The sequence below is a fragment of the Plecotus auritus genome (genome assembly GCF_963455305.1).
Source record: "Plecotus auritus genome assembly, chromosome: 4".
Classification (NCBI taxonomy): Eukaryota; Metazoa; Chordata; class Mammalia; order Chiroptera; family Vespertilionidae; genus Plecotus; species Plecotus auritus.
This window is the reverse complement of record NC_137775.1, coordinates 55,254,804-55,273,017: the sequence shown is the minus strand read 5'-3', so window position 1 is coordinate 55,273,017 and position 18,214 is coordinate 55,254,804. Positions and strand designations below refer to the sequence as shown.

Here is an 18,214-nt window from a genome sequence, read left to right as displayed (position 1 = left end):
CACAGATAAGAAAAAGCTGAAGGAGTTCATCACCACCAAACCAGTATTATATGAAATGCTGAAAGGTATTCTTAAAGAAGAGGAAGAAGAAAAAAGTAAAGAGAAAAATTATGAACAACAAATACATATCTATCAACAAGCGAACCTAAAAATCAAGTGAATTAAAAACCTGATGAACAGAATAATCTGGTGAATATAATAGAATCAGGGGCATAGAAAGGGAGTGGACTGATAATTCTCAGGAGGAAAGGGGTATGGGGGGTTCATGAAGAGACAAAAATCATACACCTATGGACGAGGACAGTGGGGGGGGGGAGGTATGGGCAGAAGGTGGGGTGGGAACTGGGTGGAGGGGAGCTATGGGGGAAAAAGGAGAAATAATTGTAATAATTTGAATAAAGATTTATTTAAAAGAAAAATAAATAAATAAAATAAAAATAAAAACAACAAAAAAAATCAAAAACACACAAGATATAAATAGTAGTTAAGTGTGGCTTAAAAAATGCATTAGAACTGGAACCCAGTGATTATCATCTCTGCTGTCATTCAGGCCTCTGGCACTCAGTGAGTTGGTTCCAATCCTTCCTCTCCTTCTCATCTTATGTACACACCACGCTTTCCTGCCTCCATAACGTCTGTAAAGGATATCCTTCATTTATTTGACAGACGCTAACCAAATGGCTCCCATGTTGGCATTGTCCTCATCTAGATGGTCTATTTGTAGATTGAAAACAACATCACCACCATTACCACCACTCAGAAATCTTGTACAAGGATCTTAGTGCAAAATGAGGAAAAGGTAAGCAATGATTCAATGACAATACAATGCAAAAGCTGCTATGACAGAAATATAGAGAAGGCACTACATGTATGTAATGAGGGACACTATACTCAAATGGCCTTTTCCCACCCATTGAAATCCTACCCACACCTTCTTTCCTACACAAAGTCTTCTTTCATTAGGATGATCTACTCCTCCTTTCTACTTTCATGGCCCTTAACTTAATCCTAGACTATGGAATTAATTTCCTTCTCCCTTTGCATAATGATAAATATTTATTCACTGAATACATTTAAAATAATGGAAGGTGATAGAGAGATGAGATTTGGAAGATGGTTTAGGAAACTAACCACTATTCATAACATGTTTCCAGGAAAAAAATACACTTTGAGTTCAAACAACTAATTTCTTTTAAAAATAATTTTTACTTTTTTTCAAACAACTAATTTCTTTTTTTTTAAAATATATTTTTATTGATTTCAGAGAGGAAGGGAGAAGGGAGAAATAGAAACATCAATGATGAGAGAGGATCACTGATCGGCTGTCTCCTGCACACCCCACACTGGGGATGGAGCCCACAACCTGGGCATGTGCCCTTGACCAGAATCGAACCGAGACCTTTCAGTCTGCAGGCCAACACTCTATCTACTGAGCCAATCCGGCTAAGGCCAAACAACTAATTTCTTAACAAACTCTTGAAGTGCAATTTATCCAAACTATCAGTTCTAGCTTTTATTTCTTAGACACTGGGCCACCAAAAAATATAACCTGCATTTGCATGGACCAGTGCATGAGACAGTGGAAATGTTTCAAGTAGTGCAAATGTAAAGTGAGGATTCTTCTACAGTCATGTAACTTGCACATGAAAAACAAATCTGTTTCAGGGAAGACTCCTGCCCCACCCCAGCCTTGGTGAAAGGAAAAGGGAAAAACACACCTGGTCTTGTATAACAACGTGGGACTATGTCTGGCTGTACCCAGTACTGTGTATGAAAGTGTTTTATAAGTACCCTGGGTTGATGTATTATTATGATTATTAGAGGCCCACTGCACGATATTCGTGCAAGAATAAGCCTTCCTTCCCCTGGCTTTGCTCCCGGCCTCCTGGGAGCTGGAAAGTCCCCATTCCCAGGCCGCCCAGGAGCCGCCAAGTCCCCGCTCTCGGGCCGCCTGGGAGCTGCCAAGTCCCTGCTCCCTGGCTGCCTGGGAGCCGCAAAGTCCTTGCTCCCGGCCAGAGCACCACTCCTATAGCTCCCTGTCTCCCTCCCTCCCCCTCATAGCAGGCGTCCCGCCCCGGCCGGTCGCTCTGCGCCTGCATATGCAAATTAACCTTCCATCTTTGTTGGGTTAATTTGCATACTCACTCCTGATTGGCTGTGGGAATAGCGGAGGTATGGTCAATTTACATGTTTGTCTATTATTAGGTAAGAAGATAATCATCAGGTTACGCTGCCCGAAGATCTCAGTAGCGGATCTGGAAACACAGCTAGACCATGAGGGCTAACCCTTACTACCAGGTACCAAGTCTGAGTGGCCAACCTCCAGAGGGTGGAGAAGGGTCAGATGTGTTTTTTCTTTACTGCTTTTCAGCCCTGAGGATGCTGAGAACCCAGATCTTGGGTGTATGTGTGTGAATTGCCTAACTGTGCATCTGCAGAGCCCTGCTGGCCTCCACTAGAAGGTGTTGGGTTTTGCACTTGTACTCTGCTTTTTCTTTTTTTGTAAAGTCCATACATCTTTTTTTTTTTAATTTTTTTACTTTTATTATTAATTAATTTATTTATTTATTAAAATTTCTTTATTAAGGTATTACATATGTGTCCTTATTTCCCCATTACCCCCCACCTCCCATTCATGATCCCACCCCCCTGTTGTCTGTGTCCATTGATTAGGCTTATATGCATGCATATAAGTCCTTTGGTTGATCTTTCCCCCTTACCCCCCCTCCCCTACCTTCCCTGAGGTTTGACGTTCTGATTGATGTTTCTCTGTCTCTGGATCTATTTTTGTTCATCAGTTTATGTTGTTCATTATATTCCACAAATGAGTGAGATCATGTGATATTTATCTTTCTCTGCCTGGCTTATTTCACTTAGCATAATGCTCTCCATCTCTATCCATGTTGTTGCAAATGGTTAAGAACTCCTTCTTTTTTACCACAGCGTAGTATTCCATTGTGTAGATGTACCATAGTTTCCAAATCCACTCATCTGCTGATGGGCACTTAGGCTGTTTCCAAATCTTAGCTATGGTGAATTATGCTGCTATGAACATAGGGGTGCATATATCCTTTCTGATTCGTGTTTCTAGTTTCTTGGGATATATACCTAGAAGTGGGATCACTGGGTCAAATGGGAGTTCCATTTTTAGTTTTTTGAGGAAACTCCATACTGTTCTCCACAGTGGCTGCACCAGTCTGCATTCCCACCAGCAGTGCACGAGGGTTCCTTTTTCTCCGCATCCTCGCCAACACTTGTCATTTGTTGATTTGTTGATGATAGCCATTCTGATAGGTGTGAGATGGTACCACATTGTTGTTTTGATTTGCATCTCTCTGATGATTAGTGACTTCAAGCAGGTTTTCATATGTCTCTTGGCCTTCCTTCTGCTTCTTTTGAAAAGTGTCTCTTTAGATCAGTTGCCCATTTTTTGATTGGGTTGTTTATCTTCTTTTTGTTAAGCTGCATGAGTTCCCTGTAAATGTTGGAGATTAAACCCTTATCGTTGATATCATTGGCAAATATGTTCTCCCATGCAGTGGGCTTTCTTGTTGTTTTATTGATGGTCTCATTTGCTGTGCAAAAGCTTTTTATTTTGATGTAGTCCCATTTGTTTATTTTCTCTTTAGTTTCCATTGCCCTAGGAGCAGTATCAGTGAAGAAGTTCCTTTGGCATATGTCAGAGATTTTTCTGCCTGTGGATTCCTCTAGTATTTTTATGGTTTCTCATCGTATGTTTAAGTCCTTTATCCATTTTGAGTTTATTTTTGTGTATGGTGTAAGTTGGTGGTCTAGTTTCATTTTTTTGCATGTATCTGTCCAATTTTCCCAACACCATTTATTGAAGAGACTGTCTTGACTCCATTGTATGTTCATGCCTCCTTTGTCAAATATTAATTGAGCATAGTGATTTCGGTCAATTTCTGGGTTCTCTATTCTATTCCATTGATCTATATGTCTGTTCTTGTGCCAGTACCAGGCAGTTTTGAGAACAGTGGCTTTGTAACACAGCTTGAAATCTGGTATTGAGATCCCACATACTTTGTTCTTCTTTCTCAGGATTGCTGTGGCTATTCGGGGTCTTTTTTAATTCCAGATTAATTTTTGGAGAGTTCTTTCTAGGTCTGTGAAATATGCCGTTGGTATTTTAATGGGGAGTGCATTGAATCTATAGATTGCTTTGGGTAGTATGGACATTTTAATGATGTTGATTCTCCAAATCCATGAACATGGTATGTTCTTCCATCTGTTTACGTCTTCCTTTATCTCTTTTTTCAGTGTCCTGTAGTTTTCAGTGTATAGGTCTTTTATCTCCTTAGTTAAGTTTATTCCTAGGTATCTTAGTTTTTTTGGTGCGATGGTAAATGTGATTGCTTTTTAAGTCTCTCTTTCTGTAAGTTCACTATTGGTGTATAGAAATGCCATAGATTTCTTGGCATTAATTTTGTATCCTGCTACATTGCCGAATTCATTTATTAATTCTATTAGTTTTTTGATGGAGTCTTTCAGGTTTTTTATGTACAATATCATGTCATCTGCAAATAAGGACAGCTTAACTTCTTCTTTTCCAATTTGGATGCCTTTTATTTCTTCTTGTCTAATTGCAATGGCTAATACTTCCAGTACTATGTTGAACAGGAGTGGTGAGAGTGGGCATCCCTGTCTTGTTCCTGTTCTTAGGGGAAATGGTTTTAGTTTTTGCCCATTGAGTATGATGTTAGCTGTGCGTTTATCATATATAGCTTTTATTATGTTGAGGTATGATCCTTCTATTCCCACCTTGTTGAGAGTTTTTATCAAGCAAGGGTGTTGATGCCCCAACCTGTTTGGCTCAGTGGATAGAGCATCGGCCTTTGGACTGAAAGGTCCCAGGTTCGATTCCGTTCAAGGGCATGTAGTTGGTTGTGGGCACATCTCCAGTAGGAGGTGTGCAGGAGGCAGCTGACTGATGTCTCTCATCAGTGTTTCTAACTCTCTATCCCTCTCCCTTCCTCTCTGTAAAAGATCAATAAAATATATTTAAAAAAGAGAAAAGGGTGTTGGATTTTGTCAAATGCTTTTTCTGCATCAATTGATATGACTGTGATTTTTATCTCTCAATTTGTTTATGTGATGTATCACGTTTATTGATTTGCGGATATTGTACCATCCTTGCATTCCTGGGATAAATCCTACTTGGTCATGGTGTATGATCTTTCTGATGTACTGCTGGATCCGATTTGCTAGGATTTTGAGGATTTTTGCATCTATGTTCATGGGGGATATTGGCCTGCAATTCTCTTTCATTGTGTTGTTTTTATCTGGTTTTGGTATTAGGGTGATGCTGGCTTCATAGAATGAGCTTGGATGTGTTCCTTTCTCTTGAACTTTTTGGAATAGTCTGAGGAAGATAGGTTTTAGTTCTTTCTTGAATGTTTGGTAAAACTCCCCTGTGAAGCTGTCTGGCCCTGGGCTTTTGTTTGCTGGTAGCTTTTTGATGACTGCTTCAATTTCTTCCATAGTTATTGGCCTATTGAGATGTTTAGATTCTTCCTGATTGAGTTTTGGAAGGTTATATTTTTCTAGGAATATGTCCATTTCCTCTAGGTTGTCTAGTTTGTTGGAATAGAGTTGTTCATAGTATTTTTTAACAATCCTTTGTATTTCGGTGGGGTCTGTTGTTATTTCTCCTCTTTCATTTCTGAGTTTGTTTATTTGGGTCCTCTCTCTTTGCTTCTTGGTGAGCCTGGCTAGAGGTTCATCAATCTTGTTTATCCTTTCAAAGAACCAGCTCTTGGTTTTGTTGATCTTTTGTATTGTTTTTTTGGTCTCAATGTCGTTTATCTCCGCCCTGATCTTTATTATTTCCTTTCTTCTGCTTACACTGGACTTTTCTTGTTGCTCTCTTTCTAACTCTTTGAGTTGTAGGGTTAGATAATTTATTACCATTGTTTCTTGTTTTATTGCAGTAGGCTTGTAGAGCTATGAACTTCCCTCTCAAGACTGTTTTCACTGTGTCCCATCGATTTTGGATTGTTGTGTTTTCATTGTCATTTCTTGCCATGATGTTTTTTATTTCTTCCTTGATCTCTCTGGTAACTCAGTCATTGTTTTTTAGCATGCTGTTTAATCTCCATGTGTTTGATTTTTTAAAATTGTTTTTATTGTAGTTGATTTCCAGTTTTATGCCACTGTGATTTGAGAAGATGCTTGATGTGACTTCTATCTTCTTGAATTTGAAGATACTTTGCCTATGACCCAACATATGGTCTGTCTTTGAAAAAGACCCATGTGCACTTGAGAAGAATGTATATTCTTTGGCTTTGGGGTGAAATGTCCTGAAGATGTCAATTAATTTCATCTGGTCTAGTGAGTCATTTAGGATTGATGTTTCTTCGCTGATTTTTTGTTTAGAGGATTCGTCCAATGGTGATAGTGGGGTATTAAAGTCTCCTACTATGATTGTATTGCTGCCAATCTCTCCTTTGTTATCCTTCAGTAGTTTTTTTATGTATTTGGGTGCTCCTGTATTGGGTACACATATATTTACCAGAGTTATTTCTTCTTGTTGGATTGCCCCCTTTAGTATTATGAAGTGGCCTTCCTTATCTCTCTTGTTATGTCCTTAACTTTGAGATATAATTTGTCAGATATAAGTATTGCTACCCCAGATTTTTTTTTCATTTCCATTCGCCTGAAAAACATTTTTCCATCCCTTCACCCTCAGTCTGTGTGCATCTTTTTTTCTGAGGTGGGCTTCTTGTAGACAGCAGATATATGGGTCGTGTTTTCTTATCCAATCCGTTACCCTATGTCTTTTGATTGGGGCATTTAATCCATTTACATTTAAAGTTATTATTGAGGGAGAAACCAAGATGGCGGCATAGGTAAACACCTAAACTGCTGCCTCGCACAACAATTTCAAAACTACAACTAAAAGACAGAACGGACACCATCCAGAACCACAGGAAAGCTGGCTGAGTGAAAATACTACAACTAGAAGGAAAGAGAAAAGCTCACAGAGAATTGGAGGTACGGCAAAGGGGCTTTGTGCGCGCAGAGAGGAAGGGCGGCTGAGAGCCTGGCTGACTTTCTCTGGCGAAGGGGGAAGGAAGCCCCCGACCGCACTGAACCCCAGTTCTGACTGCACTGAACCCCAGTTCCGGGCGTACCCCTGGGGACCCACGCTCTTACGGGGGGAGTCTGGACTCTTGGGCGGAGACTCGAGCTGGGAAAGGCAGAAGTCTAAAGGCGCACGCGGGCCAGTGCGCACAAAGGCTGCGGCGGTTGCCACAGGCTTTCCCTAGTGGAAGGGAGTCAGAGGATCCTGACTGCACTGAGCCCCAGTTCTGACTGCAGTGAACCCCGGTTCCAGGCAAGCCCCTGGGGACCCACGCTCTTGTGGGGGGAGTCTGGACTCTCGGGCGGAGACTCGGGAGCCGGGGAAGGCAGAGGACTGAAAGCGCGCGCGCGTGCCAGTGCGCACAAAGGCTGCGGAGGTTGCCACAGGCTTCCCCTAGTGGAAGGGAGTCAGAGGCTCCTGACGGCACAGAGCCCCAGTTCTGACTGCAGTGAACCCCAGTTCCAGGCGAGCCCCTGGGGACCCACGCTCTTGTGGGGGGAGCCTGGACTCTCAGGCGGAGACTCGAGCTGGGGAAGGCGGACGACTGAAAGCGCACATGCGCGCAGGGGCGGGGCTGACAGGAAGCCAAGACTGAGACTCCACCCCATCCAAGCTGAGCACAGAGGCTATTGCAATTTGGCAAGTCTAATCCTATAAGGCTGTCTCCAGCACCGAACTTCTCCCAGCATAGACACAGCTGATCCTTACAGCCAACTGGCCTGGAGGTCAATTCTTCCCAGTGATACCAACAACAATAAAGACTTAATTACAACAAGGTTGTACACACAGTCCACAAAGGGGTGCACCAAGAGTGTCCACCTCAGGTTAACTGGGGAAGCAGACCGACTGGGCCATATTGGAAACCTAGCACAAATATCTACCTTACCAACTCAGGGAATCAGTGAAAATGCGGGGTCAAAGAATCAGATCACAAACGAAAGAAATGGAGGAAAACAAACGACTGGATATAGAATTCAAAACCACGGTTATAAGACTTTTTAAGAATATCCTAGAAAAGGCCGATAAATATAACGAGACCCTCGAAGATATGAAAAAGGACCAACTAGAAATTAAACATACACTGACTGAAATAAAAAATATTATACAGAGACCCAGAAACAGAATAGAGGAACACAGGAATCAAGTCAAAGAATTGAAATACAAAGAAGCAAAGAACACTCAACCGAAAAAGCAAAAAGCAAAAAAAAAATCCAAAAAGTTGAAGATAATGTAAGAAGACTCTGGGACAACTTCAAGCGTACCAACATCAGAATTATGGGGGTGCCAGAAGAAGAGAGAGAGCAAGATACTGAAAACCTATTGGAAGAAATAATGACCGAAAACTTCCCCCACCTGGTGAAAGAAATAGACTTACAAGTCCAGGAAGCCCACAGAACCCCAAACAAAAGGAATCCAAAGAGGACCACACCAAGACACATCATAATTAAAATGCCAAGAGCAAAAGACAAAGAGAGAATATTAAAAGCAGCAAGAGAAAAACAGTTAATTACCTACAAGGGAGCACCCATACGACTGTCAGCTGACTTCTCAACAGAAACTATGCAGGCCAGACGGGAGTGGCAAGAAATTTTCAACGTGATGAATAGCAAGAACCTACAACCAAGATTACTCTACCCAGCAAAGCTATCATTCAGAATTGAAGGTCAGATAAAGAGCTTCACAGATAAGAAAAAGCTGAAGGAGTTCATCACCACCAAACCAGTATTATATGAAATGCTGAAAGGTATTCTTAAAGAAGAGGAAGAAGAAAAAAGTAAAGAGAAAAATTATGAACAACAAATACATATCTATCAACAAGCGAACCTAAAAATCAAGTGAATTAAAAACCTGATGAACAGAATAATCTGGTGAATATAATAGAATCAGGGGCATAGAAAGGGAGTGGACTGATAATTCTCAGGGGGAAAGGGGTATGGGGGGTTTATGAAGAGAATGGACAAAAATCATACACCTATGGATGAGGACAGTGGAGGGGAGGTAAGGGCAGAAGGTGGGGTGGGAACTGGGTGGAGGGGAGCTATGGGGGGAAAAAGGAGAAATAATTGTAATAATCTGAATAAAGATTTATTTAAAAAAATAAAGTTATTATTGATAGGTACTTATTTGTTGTTATTTTTATTCTTTACCCCTGTGTTCCTTCTTTGTTTCCTATTTCTTTTTTTTTTCTTTTTTACAGCAGACCCTTTAGCATTTCTTGCATTGCTGGTTTGGTGGTAATAAATTCCATTAGTCCTTTTTTGTCTGTGAAACTCCTGATTTCACCTTCAATTTTGATTGATATCCTTGCTAGGTACAGTATTCTTGGATTCAGACCCTTCCTTTGCCTGACTTTGTATATTTCATTCCATTCCCTTCTGGCCTGATGAGTTTCTGTTGAGAAATCAGTTGCTAGTCTGATGGGGGTTTCTTTGTAGGTAACTTTCTGTCTCTCTCTGGCTGCTTTTAAGATTCTTACTCTGTCGTTGGTGTTTGCCAATTTAATTATAATGTGCCTTGGCGTCAGTCTTTTGGGGTTCATTTTGCTTGGGACTCTGTGAGCTTCTTGGATTTGTGTGGGTTTTTTCTTCCCTATATCAGGGAAGCTTTCTGTCATTATTTCTTCAAACAAGTTTTCTATTTCTTGCTCACTTTCCTCTCCTTCTGGAACTCCTATTATGCGGATGTTGTTTTGTTTCCTTTTGTCCCAAAGTTCCCTTAGGTTCTCCTCCTGCTTTTTAATTTTTTTTTCTAGAAGCTGCTCTACTTGGGTATTTTTTCCTACCTTGTCTTCTAGCTCACTGATGCGGTCCTCTGCTTCTTGTAGTCTCTTGATGCTTTCTATTGAGTTCTTTATAGCAGCGATGTCATTTTTCATTTCTTCTTGGTTCTTCTTGATTTCCTCTTGGTTCTTACTCATATTGTGGAATTTGTCTTCCATTCTTTTCAGCCACCTTATGACCATTTCTCTGAATTCTTTCTCTGATAGGTTGCTTGCCTCCGTTTCATTTACTTCCTTTTCTGGTGATGCCTGCTTTTCTTTCATATGCGGGCTGTTTCTTTGTCTCCCCATGGTCTCTCTTCTCCGGGTGTCTGGTAATGTAGTTCTCTCTCTCCTTATCCCAGGCGAAATCTGACTTTTCCATGGTGGAGTGTAGAGCTCTTCTGAATCCGCATGTTTCTGCCAATTGGGGACCGGTGTTCTGGGGTTCGCAGCTGTTCGGTGGGTGCCGCAGTTGTAGATTTTCAGCCTTCCAATAATATCCACTTTCCCCTTCAAGATGATGCAGTCTCCGCATCCATGCCGGTGGCTCCGGGAGGGAACCCAGCAGTAGTGGGGGCTGCCCCGTCAGGGGAGCCCCATCCAGCAGTCCCCTACCTTCTCCTGGAGTATAGCTGTCTCTTAACTCACCAACAGACACTCCCCGTGCGACCCTCAGCTGTTCTTTCTATCTGCTCCGGGACAAGGCTCGGGACACGTCTATTCCGCCTCCATTCCCCCCCCCCCATACATCTTTTGTTTCTTAATATTATAGGGCTCTAAAATATATTATTTTCATGTTTATGGTTTTTTTTTTAATAATTTTAGGGTATTTACCATTTTACCCTTTTGTTATCAATTCAGTCAGGTATCTTACTATTGAATGTCTGCAAACCCATTCATTTTCAGTATTTTTAGCAATGGCTGGGGTTAGTGTGGCCTTATCCTTTGTGTGCTAACCATAAAGAGATGTTTGAATTAGAATTAAAATTTAAATATGACAAATGGTCTGAATCCTGGTTAGGCTTAATTAATGTAAGTATTTTGGGAAGAAAAAAGATATAACTGAAATGCAAGATAGAAAATAATTATTTAAGTATATATATGCTGAAAGCCAATGGGTTTAGAGTGATTCCCGTCTTTAAATATGGTCAGAAAGAGAACATGTTCTCCTTGAGGAAGAGTACTGAAGAATATGATGGTGAAACCTGAAAACAAATGTTCAGGTTCCTTGAATTGATGAGCATTTATTTAAATTGCTTATAGTGATGACCTCTTATTTTAATAAGTACATTACGCTCCGAGAAATAAAATGACAAAAAGATCAGAAAGAAGGTCATATTTAAGAAAGTCTTATTAAATGGGTTTTGTACTATGAGGAAATAAGTCTAGTGGCAACTTAATAACTATTTTTCAGCAGGAATCCCTAAAAAAATCCTGGATCTGGGGCACAGCATGAGAACCTGACACATGGGCCAAGTTTTGCTTTTCCTGTAGGTAGTTGTTACTTACAGAAAGCATGTGATTTGATACACCAGTGTCAATGTGATATTGTCTGACAGGGTTATGCAGAGCCCCGTGTCTGTGGGTGGTGAGTATCAGTGGGATGATACAAACTTTGCTATAATCATGGAGACTGAAGACAGGTGAGCGGGGGTGGGGAGGGGGGAAGTGGTGCTCTGTGGGACTCAGGTTGCTAGAGAGGTTTCTTAATAGAAAGCTTCAGGTGCTGCAGAATGTGTGCATTTGGGGAGGTCATTTCATGGAGAAAAGCATCTAAATTTATTGCTAACACAGAGGGCTAGAGATGTTGATGAAAGTACAGAGCAGGGGAGGTGAGGGAAGGGTATAAAGAGCTGCAATGGCAAGTGAGAGGTGGTCTTGTGCAAACTGGGAGGAAGAGGAAGCCAATGAATCTAGAAGGGCAGAGATAGGATGGAAATGCACAAAGAACTTCCTGGTAGCAGCACTATCCTATATAATAAAGAGCTAATATGCTAATTAGACCGAACAGCAGAACAACCGCCTGGACGACCTTCCAGATGAAACCGGGGCTGCGAGGGCCAGCCGAGGCAGCCAGGGCTGTGAGGGCCGAACCCCTTGCACAAATTTCGTGCATTGGGCCTCTAGTTGAATCATAATAAGCTATAAGAAGGAGGCTGTGGTATCAGCTTTTTCATAGTTTTTTTTTTTTTTTTTTGTAATATTAAGAGAGATAAAAGTCTTTTTGGATCATTTAGGTTCTGTTTTGTATGGAGGAGTCCAGAAGTTGATGACTTATTATTTTTCTTTTTCTGAAAGGCACACATCAGAATTGTATCCTATATAATAAAAGCGTAGTTTGCAAATTATCCCCTCTACCAGGAGTTGTCCAGGTGTTTGACCAGGGGGCGGGGCTGGCCAGAAGAAGGGAGGGAGGCCCCAGCTGGTGGCTGTAGCAGGAGGCCAGGGGAAGGGAGGGAGTACCTAGATGGCAGCTGGCAGCTGCTAGGGACCCTACCAGTGCACAAATTTTGTGCACTGGGCCTCTAGTTTTAACATAATAGTGTCTTTCAGGTATGCATTTGGGTAGAATTCCAGTATGTGTGAATTATAACCAACATCTGAATGGAACTTTGTGTATTATAAAACACATTTTTTTTCTCCTATATCATTTCTTCCTCCCAACAATTTGGTAAGTGAAGTGTTATGATTCTTATTCTCATTTTCTATGAAACTGTGGTTTGGAGAGCTTATGCAACATGGCCAAGGTCACGGGCTTGAATCCTGAGCTCCTCACAGATCGTGTGCCATCTCCCCCACATTCTAACAAAGCAACTCGAACACGTTTTCTTTTTCTCATTCCTCTAAAAATGCTTTTCCCATTTTGATTATTACCCTTACACATTTCAAGAAAAAAGTGTGGGCATTGTGCACTGTAAGAGCCAGAAATGAAGACCAAGAAGGCAGGGACCATAGCACAGACCCTGAACTTGGATTTTCCCACCACACAGCTGACGTTCACCTGTCCCCTTTGGTGTGACTTTCCTCCACCTGCACATGCTGAGAGCTTCAATTTTAATGTGTGGGAGATACCCTAAATGTGTATGGGAAATCTCCATTCTCCTTCTTCTGTTTCAAGTGGGAACGAAAATTCTCCATCAAGTTTGTTGGTGAAAAACATGAAGAAGCTCACTGTTCTGGGCTCCAAGGACAGAATGACAGGCAGGCATGATGCTGGCATTTGTCTCTAGTCCTGCACTGTCCAGGATGGTGGTCCCTAGCCACAGGCGACTATTTAAATTTAATTAACATTAAATAAACCTAAAAATTCAGTTCCTTAGTCATAGAAGCCACATTCTAAGCGCTCAATACCACATGTGGCTAGCGGGTACATACTGAGCAACACAGATCCTTTTCTTCATCAGAGAAAATGCTTTTGGACAACCTTGACTTAAGAGGAAGAAGCTGGTAATAAACAAATAAATAAGTTAAGAAATGTACAACAGAAAATTATGCAATTTAGGTCTTGCCTGTTTTTCTTCAGTCTTTAAAAGCCACCTAGCTCTTTCCCAAGAAACATGCCTTATTCTGTGGCTTTATTACTTCTTGCTTAGACCCTTGCAACAACCTGACCATTGTTGCTTCCTCCCTAAACTCTTCGTTTGTATTGCTGCCTGATTCATTTTCGTAATGCCAATCATTTTATCTCCCTGCTTCCTACAGGATAAAACCCAACCCCTCAGCATGGCACTCAAGGCTCTTTTAAACAAATATTTTTATTGATTTCAGAGAAGAAGGGAGAGGGAGAAAGAGATAGAAATATCAATGATGAGACAGAATCATTGATAGGCTGCCTTCTGCATGCCCTACACTGGGGATCGAGCCCACAACCGGGGAATATGGCCTGACCGAGAAATGAACCATGACCTCCTGCTCCATAGGTCGACGCTTAACCACTGAGCCACGCCGGCTGGGCCTCAAGGCTGTTTATAGCTGATCTATCCTGCCTCGTCTCCTGCCATGTTCTCTCCCTACCCTACACTTTAGCAACAGAAAATGGGGTTATTATAGCAAACCCATTGTCCTCCATATCCATTCTTTGGAAGAACATCTAAAATGATAAGAATGTCCACATCAGCCAAACAAATAGGCCTTCTTTAGAACTTCGCTGGGTTGAAACATCAGAAGGAGGGAGAGAGGCAGAGGTGTGGTCACAGAGAACTGAGATAGAAGCGTAAATCACTTAAGTTAGTCCTGAAGAAATTCTGCAACACAAAGCAGTGGTGAGGGAGAGCATCATTCCTCACCATAAGGAGGGCTTCAGAAACAGGTGAGGTAGCAGCATAGCTGCTGAGGGACCCAAGCAGAAGGGCCAGGATATTTTGGAAGAAATACACAAATCAGACAACCAGGAATGGTTGATTGAAAGAAACACACACACACAAGAAGTGGTTTCATCCTAATGTACTTAATGCAAGAAGCCTGTTCCTATATTTTATACAAAACTTATGAAAATAGGCACGACCCTGTGTTCCCAATGAAATGCCATTGTGGCTTTCTTTGAATAGAAATCGTACAAGACAGACAGGACTAGTGGACAGAAAACTGCATTATGGAGTGTTGCCCAAACTACAGGCACAGAATTTTCCAAACGTCTACTGTAGTTCTTAGCCCTTTGTGGGGAAGTAACAACTGAGAAGGAGGCCACCTGGGAGCCTCACTGGCAGCACTGAGCTTCTGGAGGCGCTGACGGCTCCGGGTCTGCGGGGGCCTGAGGGGGCCCTGGCAGCAGCTTCCAGTCTCTGTGGTGCAGGCCATTGCCTCTCTGTCTGGCCCTGAACGTCAGATGCAGTGAGGTGGCAGCAGCTCAGTGAGGGTGGGATGCTAAAATTCATACCTTAAGGATGCACCAATGTCCAGCACCCTTTAATCGTGTCCTTGAGAATGACACAGGGCCACGTCTGGGCTGGCAGAGGTGACCCCTGAATTAGCCTCCGCAGGGACTCAGCGGACAGCACCTCTACAGCTCAGCCAGAGGCTTAGTTTTCCTGCAAAAAGGGGAGAAGAACCCGACTCCCCAAATGAAGGGGATTTTATGTAACTTTCCTGCCATCTTTCTCCCCTCCACAGTGTAGTTGAGCACTTAGAAAACTGGTGTTACAGCACTTCAGCGAGAAGCCAGGCAATTGAAAGCCCCTTCTAACAGCTGTTAATGGCTGTCAGTGAGCAAGCAGGCACCAGGGCTGGAAGGAAGGGAGCCAGAAATAACTCCACAGCAGCATTTTTCAGGATTCAATCATTTCTGGTGCTGAAAAGGAACTTGAGGAACTAAAGTACAACTCTATGAAACAGCAAAGGGGCTGCAGCGTTGAGGGACACTGGGCTCTGCTCACGTGCCCAGCCCTGTTACAGCAGGACTTACACGGCCTGTCTCAGAAACCTGGTGTCCACAAGAAAATGGAAAGACAAGGTAAGGGAGATTGGTGCTGGTGGTGAACTGAACTCAGCCCCTTGCACGCAGGGGGATGGGCTGTTAGTGCCCGGGCTGGGACATTGCAGGAACTTTGTGAGGATGGCTCTTTTTGGTGTGTGTTTTTATGTGTTTCATTCTGTGGGACTTACAAGCCCATACCACAGCCAAGGAATCATTTTAGGTATCTTTCGCCTCAGGAGCCCCACCCCCTTGACTCATAGCCTTGCCTGGATGGGGCTGCCTCCTATTGAGTTTCTATTCAACTTGCTTTTTCTCTACTAGAAATCCATAGCACTATGGGCTTCAGGGATCCAAAGTTTTTGTTGTTTTTGTTTTTTTAAATAATATCCCAATTTTATTAGCCATTTTCTCAAGAATTGTAGAGACTATTTTTTTATTGTATAATGTATACACATAATGCAACATTTTTGACCCCTGATATTTTCCCTGTGACTCAATCCAGGTGTGCATGTGGCCCTTTTAAATATTCCCACTAGCTCTCTGAGAGTTTGGATGCTCTTAATGAGTAAAACTACGTCTTTAAACAGCACTTACGTCTGAATTGTACACTTGATCTTTCTGGGTTTGGCAAACAAACCATCACCCACTCAGAACCTAGACAAGAAAGTAGCAGATGATTCAAGCTTCATTAGGAACAAGTCATGCTAAAATAACTTCATTTCTGGTTTTGATGGGATTACTGCTCAGAGAATGCAGAGTAAACAGCATCCCAGGATTTTAGCAAGGCAGCTGATCTCTTAGGTCACTCTTTGAACAATATGAAAAAAATGGGGTCTGGGAGATAGTAAAATTAAGCAATCAGTTGCTGGGTGATGGATCAATGTCAACTTCAACCTGACAAACAGGGTCTGGTAATGAGACCCATACTCTGTCATGCTTCACTTCTATCTTTGACTTGGAGAAGATCTGAGTGGCAAGCTGGTAAGATATTCTAGGAGACAGAATCAAGACCCTAAATGATGACCACAAGCTGACATTATGGGGTAAATGTATAGGATGCAATTTAATAAAAATAGACGTCAAATCCTGTACTGGGAGTTAAAAAGTCAACTTTGTAGGGACAGGATGGAAGAGTCCTGATTTAACAAGATGGGTCAGTACCATGACACAGTTGCCAGGAAATTTAACACAATCTTGGGTAACATCAAGAGATGCATAATGGCCCAGCTGGTGTGGCCATTATGGGTTGAGTGTCGACCTATGAACCAGGAGGTTGATTCCTGGTCAGGGCACATGCTTGGGTTGTAGGCTCTCTCCTTAGCAGGGGATGTTCAGGAGGCAGCTGACCAATGATTCTCCTCATCATTGATGTTTCTTTCTCTCCCTCTCCCTACCTCTCTAAAATTAAAAAAAGAGGCATTATGTAGAAATGGGGTCATATCTTTACTTTATTCTTTAGTGTTCATATCACATTGAAACTCCTGTATTTTAAGAGCCAGGCCTGACCAACAAGGATCATGATGAGCACTGAATCTATGTCTCAGGAGGTGTGTGAAACCAGAAATGTTAAATCTTGAGAAAAGGAGATTTAAACTCACTCAAGAGTTATCTTCAGAGAGTTAATGGGCTCTCATGAAAAGATGAGATAAAATTTGTTCTTTTCCATTCCAGAAGGCATAAATAATACAACAATGAAAATTTAAGGGAGGTGGAATTCTACTAAAAATGAGGAAGAATTTTGTAGTAATCACAAATGTATACAATGGAAGGGGCTGTGAAGTGGTGATGAGATCCCTGTTGCTGGAAGTGTTCCAGCAGACACCAAAGAAGCACTGATGTCATTATTGTGAAAGGATTCCAAATTGGATGGGACATTGGACTAGATGATGTCTACCATGCCTTATTTTCTTTAAATTTAATAAATCTTTATTGTTCAGGTTATTACAATTGTTCCTCTTTTTCCCCCATAGCTCCCCTCTACCCGGTTCCCACCCCACCCTCTGCCCTTACCCCCCACCACTGTCCTCATCCATAGGTGTACGATTTTTGTCCAGTCTCTTCCCGCACTCCCCACACCCCTTTCCCCCCCGAGAATTGTCAGTCCACTCCCTTTCTATGCCCCTGATTCTATTATATTCACCAGTTTATTCTGTTCATCAGATTTTTTTATTCACTTGATTTTTAGATTCACTTGTTGATAGATATGTATTTGTTGTTCATAATTTTTATCTTTACCTTTTTTTTCTTCTTCCTCTTCTTAAAGAATACCTTTCAGCATTTTATATAATACTGGTTTGGTGGTGATGAACTCCTTTAGCTTTTTCTTATCTGTGAAGCTCTTATCTGACCTTCAATTCTGAATGATAGCTTTGCTGGGTAGAGTAATCTTGGTTGTAGGTTCTTGCTATCCATCACTTTGAATATTTCTTGCCACTCCCATCTGGCCTGCATAGTTTCTGTTGAGAAATCAGCTGACAGTCGTATGGGTGCTCCCTTGTAGGTAACTAACTGTTTTTCTCTTGCTGCTTTTAATATTCTCTCTTTGTCTTTTGCTCTTGGCATTTTAATTATGATGTGTCTTGGTGTGGTCCTCTTTGGATTCCTTTTGTTTGGGGTTCTGTGTGCCTCCTGGACTTGTAAGTCTATTTCTTTCACCAGGTGGGGGAAGTTTTCGGGCGTTATTTCTTCAAATGGGTTTTCAGTATCTTGCTCTCTCTCTTCTTCTGGCACCCCCATAATTTTGATGTTGGTACGCTTGAAGTTGTCCCACAGGCTCCTTTCACTATCTTCATATTTTTGGATTCTTTTTTTTTTTTTCCGGTTGAGTGTTTTTTGCTTCTTTGTATTTCAAATCTTTGACTTGATTCTTGTGATTCTCTAGTCTGCTGTTAGATCTTTGTATATTATTTTTTCAGTCAGTGTATGCTTAATTTCTAGT

At 41.8% G+C, this 18,214-nt stretch overlaps 1 protein-coding gene across 1 annotated transcript in view; it reads right to left on the bottom strand.

Annotated features, from left to right (window-relative positions):
• The window catches only part of BACH2 (BTB domain and CNC homolog 2), a gene marked incomplete at its 5' end in the record, with an annotated part of 90,055 nt that overhangs the window by 47,009 nt on the left and 24,832 nt on the right, over positions 1–18,214 (bottom strand). The gene's annotated exons all lie outside the window — the stretch shown is intronic.